Source organism: Glossina fuscipes, unplaced genomic scaffold (genome assembly GCF_014805625.2).
Source record: "Glossina fuscipes isolate IAEA_lab_2018 unplaced genomic scaffold, Yale_Gfus_2 64823, whole genome shotgun sequence".
In the NCBI taxonomy this organism is placed as follows: Eukaryota; Metazoa; Arthropoda; class Insecta; order Diptera; family Glossinidae; genus Glossina; species Glossina fuscipes.
This window is the reverse complement of record NW_024004010.1, coordinates 22,765-28,242: the sequence shown is the minus strand read 5'-3', so window position 1 is coordinate 28,242 and position 5,478 is coordinate 22,765. Positions and strand designations below refer to the sequence as shown.

Sequence of the window (5,478 nt, the reverse complement as noted above, 5' to 3'; positions counted from 1 at the left end):
TAAGTAAGAACAGGAAGGATAAGTAAGAGCAAGAAGGATAAGTAAGAGCAGGAAGGATAAGTAAGAACAGGAATCGATAAGTGAGAGTAGGAAGGATAAGTAAGAACAGGATTCGATAAGTAAGAGCAGGAAAGATAAGTAAGACCAAGAAGGATAAGTAAGAGTAGGAAGGATAAGTAAGAACAGGAAAGATAAATAAGTGCATTTTAATTGTTCTGCGACTGCAGACTAGTGGAATTTAATTAATTTAAAAAATAAATAAATAAATAAACAATCTTATCATGCGGTCACATTATGACCTGTGTGTTTTATTTTATGTTAAGGTGTAGTTTGCTTGGATGCATAAATAAATAGAAGTAAAGCATGTAAGCGTAAACAGTAACGTCTTGTTTATTCCCACGATTCTCAAATGTGACTGAGAGTCATATCGCGTGACACGTGACCAGCTTACGGTTAAAGCCGTTTCTCTCGAAATATGATTTTGCAAAACGACTCGAACAATAATTCCAACATTCATTCATTCATTCATTCATTCTTTTCGTTTGAATATTTAATAGGAACTTTGAAGTGGGATTCTCCAGACAAAGTCGAACGATTGGTTGCATAAGTTGATTTAATCGTTACCCTATGCAGATAATATGATTCCTTATTTTCGCTTCAAAGCCGCTTGAGTGGCCGAGTAGGCTACGGATCTCGACTAACAGCTCAATGGTCGTGGGTGCAAATCTCAAGTGAGATAACCTTCGAATTTTTTTCTCTCATTAAATTAATTATAATAATTATAATAAAAATATTTTTTTTTAAATTTTTTTTTTTTTTTTAATTCCAATTTGCATCATGTGTACTGCTTGCCTTCAAATACTTTACGAGAAGTATGTTGCGGTGCTGCTAATTTTATTTTGTTATTTTTTCAAAAATTATTTGTTTATTTTTCTTTAATACTTAAGTATGTATATTTAATAGCCGACTCGAGCGTTATTATTCTATTCTTTCATCTCAAACAACTGATGAACAATGGGTTTTTCAAGCGTCTTTCAGTATTGCGATCGCTTTCAAATGAAAAACCGTTAAGGAGCACTAGCCTATCAGCAGCTTCTCTAGTAAGCGATTGTTAAAAAGACGAAAAAGTTGTATTGTCGAAACATAACGCAAGGCAATAAGCGAAAAATTATAGAAAAAAAACAAAGCGATAAAACGAAAAAATTTCTTTTAAATAAAAAATTCGCGATTTTTCTGGTTTCCGACTTATTTAAATTGCGGTTTATGACTCTTAAATGTTATTCGCTTTTACAAGTTACCGGTTTGTTGTATTTTTTTTGCCTTTTTCTCATATTTGATTTTTTCCCATTTTGTTCAAAATTAAGTGAAAGTGATAGCGTGAAATAAAAAAAAAAAAAAAAATAAAAAAAAAAATCATTTGTTTATTTGTTGTCTGTGCCAACAATTTTCTGCAATTGTTTCGATTTTAAATTTCATTTAATTTAAAACGTAGACGCTAGTTGCAGCTTTGAAGATCGTCAGCACTGGCAACAATCACTTAAATTGCCCAAATCTATTGACGTTTGTGAGTATTCTTTGTTTTTGCACTTATTTGATTTTTATGTTCAGAACAGCGACTGTCAAATTGGTTTTTTTGCGTGCAGAACAACCACAGCAGCTTATAATCAATTAAAGCCGAACGCTTTACAGTATCATTGCATGTAATTAATCTATGGAAAATATTCGGATTCCTAGAGCGGCGAGAGTAGAATTGAAATAGAGAACAATCAAACGAATAACGATTCGAAATACGAATCGGTTTTACAGATTTTCTGTATAGGCTCTGCAGGCTCTGTGGGCTTTGCTTCGCAGCGTTGGCGTATCGAACGACTTTAAATTTGGCACGATATCTCTATGTCTTGAGAGGACAAACTGATAAAGACAGAACTCTGCAAAATCCACCCGTACTCAGGTAAATCGCCTTAAATATATTAAAAAAATGTATTCATTATTGCGCTGGTGGTAGGCATTCTCCACAGCTCTTTTGTTGACTGATGACATATGTGTATTCATATATATATAAACATACATATATACAGTAGTAATCCTACTCTCTTTTCTGTGAATCGAAACGATTGCCTGTAGTTTGTACTCTTACGGCGGTACGGTAGCAGATAAAACAAGCAATTGACAAAGCTATTTACCTTGACCAGCGCAGCTGGTAGGCCACTGATGCGGCACGTCAAAGTCAGTGAAGCTGAACCGTTGTCACTTTGATCTTTTAGTTATTGATGAAAGTTAAGCGTTACCGATTTGTGGATATTTTAAATTAATTAGAACGACGTATAGAAAGTCAAACTCGGTTGAATTTACGATATTAGAAACGAAATGATAAAATATAATTCAAAATAATATAATAATAGGTCACAATGAAAGTGTCTGCCGTTTTTTCGGCGATATCGAGCTTCTTTTTGTAGCCTGCTCCAATCTAGTGCTGGGTCCTTCGTTCACTCAATTCACTCATTCTCACAGTATATTTTATAAATTTCTTCTTTTTTTTTGCAACGTTTTTACTTCTTTCACAGTAACAAAGCTTCACATTGCGTATTTCTTCAGATATTTCATCCACTTTCGAATCAATATAATTTTTTACACGAGCAAGGAATTGGAAAACTATCTTCATAAAAAATATAAGCTGAAATCTTACTTTCTAAGTACAAGTTCGTTTGAGACAATCAGATGAGTGTTGCTCGATATATGGACATCAACAGCATTCCGCAGAAAGAACCGCGAAAAATGTTTAATATGACCCAACATGTAATGTAATATATAAATACTGGCTGTAATAAATCCTATCAATAACATGCGAAGCCCATTATATTAATCGAAAAGAGCTACATTCGCTAAGTTATTTCGATTTGATCATAGAATTACTTAATAAATCGATAGATCGTTATAAGCAATTGGAAGCTCGAAGGTGTACTTGGATTTCGATCCTTACTTCCGGTGTACTGTTTCTCCTCAAGTCTTGTTATACCCATCACCATCAGGGATGATGGGTGAATTTATTCTGCAAAGCGGTTTGAGCATGTTCGTCTGTAGGTTGGTGTCGACGTTGGGCGAAATCGGTCGAAGGATGCGCCTACAGTATCACGTAAACTGGGAACATTTCTGTTTTTCAAAAGGGATCAAAAATTAGTTTTTCCCTCATTAGTCATGAACTATAGCAGATCATTGTACAAAAATATGAAAATATATTCTATTGGCGTTGGTGTAACGCCTGTACAAAAATGAAAAAAATTGACCACACCTACTCAATATTGTAGTGTAACCGTTTTAAGTTTTTCTCAATGTATTTATAACGCGCAGAAGCAAGTTTCCGAAAGTGCAGAGGATTAAAGGTAATTCACCTAAGCGGGTCCGTCTGTTTGTCAGCCCAACAGAGTTGTGGCACACAACCTCGTGTGTCGTCTGCTCTTTGCTCATAAACTACAATAGATACACGATGTAAACTTCCAAAAAATTATTTTACAAAAACAAGAAAAACCAGCCACGCCCACTCTACTTTATGTAGTATGCAAATTTATATTTCTCTTTTTCTTCCATCTATTATAGGATAACGACGATGAGTATAAAAGATTCGGTCACGATCGCAGATAATTTTCTTACTTGTTGATTATCATTCTTTTGACGGATAAATCAAATTGGAAACATAAATAAACGCAAAGATCGATTGTTATTCAGATAATTTAGTTGAAAGATTAACTGCATCAGTTGCCTAACCTTATGAAGTTTGATCATCATTAAGAGGAACCGAAAAAGTGAGTTTTGTTTTTTTTGTTTTTTTTTTGCCCCCCGAAAAAAGAAGACTTTTGCGTGTACAGTGCATTTCTATTCAAATGTTGATTTGTATTCGTTTAGTCAACTTGTTAATAGCGTCTTGTTATACCCTACACACTTTAGTTGCGGTGAAAGGGTATAATAACTTTGTGCTGATGCCGGCAACACGCAGAAGAACTTGAAATAAATTGAACATTTCTTATATCAATCGAGTCGGAAAGTGATTCTAAGCTTGTCTGTCCGTTCGTCAGGCGTTTAACGTACAGATCGTAATTTTCGAGATTTCGATTTGATGAAACGTTGGTAGACCAACGTGTTTTCGCCCGCAACGATTTACGCTTACTTTGCAAAAGGTTTTATATGAATAATGATACGAAGCGACATTATGTATGTAGGGTATTTTATGGTAGGTACTTGTTTGAAATTCGCAAAGAGTATGGCATTTTATTGTAAAGAAAAAGAAGAAGAAGAAGTAGAAAAAAAGCTCGTAAGACCATCTGCGCATTCCATAAATAAAATATAGTAAACGTATATAATACTTCGGTATTTTAATTGTCTTGACAAGATTGTCGTGAAATTTATTATCATTACCACACATTTGTTTATTTATTTATTTATTAAGTTGTTTTTTTTTTTTTTTTTTGTTCACAGCATGTGTAAATTTGCGGCTAACGTTAGTGATTTTTGCAAACAAACTCGTCAAGTTACAAGCGCGATTCATTCGGGTTGGGAGTGAGACGATTGAAATTTTGCTTAAATTCAATCTGACAAAAAACAATAACAACAACAATAATACAGATAAAAGTCCATTGCGCCATAATACAGAATACTTTATATACATACAATGAAAAAACCAGATTATCAAGTTACTGCATAGTCTTCTTTATATTTTCAAATTTATTACTATTTACAAAAGCTATTAATGAGATATCTGTGCAGTTGTCACTCATTTATACGTTTAGTTAACCGTACGTTAAACTGAATACGCAATTCGAATAAATCTTTTAGTATGAAAAATTGCGCAGAAAAAATGCTATATAATAAAATTTATAATGCATCGAGATATTATAAAGAGATGTATTTAATTAAACCAGTGTTTCCAAAGTCGAGCTCACTCCATTTACATCAATGGCAAAACACAAGGGTCGCGTTAACATGGCATATGAATTACTTATCAGTAGATTTAATGTGAAACATATGTTTTTAATAACATAAGACTACGCTATAAGCAAAATAAAAAAGTAAGAAAATTAGATTTGGCAGTGACCGAACCCTTTTATGCCCTTCACTGTTATCCTAAAAAAGCAAAAAATTGAATTTTCATACTCTATAGCAGAAAGTTGGGATATGTTCTATGGGCGTGTCCTTTTACCGATTTCGTTCATTTCTAATATCAACCCGAGTGCAACGACATTTAATGTTTTTGCAAAATTTCAAGCAGATATTTGCAGATGACTGCGGCCATGGGCAATTGACAGCCGGATAGACGCACGGACTGACAATATTTTTTAGAACGATTCACATTTTGTACTGAGCAATGCTATGTCGACATTATAGGATCTCTGAAGGGTTCTTCTGGGTGTTGCAAACATTTAAAAAAAAACACTGAAATTTCAATATTTTGCTAATATTGGTTAAGCGGGGCCGATTTCTTATCCA

The 5,478-nt window shown here is 33.7% G+C and overlaps 1 long non-coding RNA gene across 1 annotated transcript; it reads left to right on the top strand.

Moving 5' to 3' along the window:
- The first annotated feature begins 1,366 nt into the window (after positions 1–1,366).
- LOC119643834 lies at positions 1,367–4,456 on the top strand. Its single transcript, XR_005248451.1, has 3 exons — positions 1,367–1,564; positions 1,644–1,951; positions 3,595–4,456. It is a non-coding gene; the product is annotated as an uncharacterized LOC119643834 (long non-coding RNA).
- Positions 4,457–5,478: the final 1,022 nt, after the last annotated feature.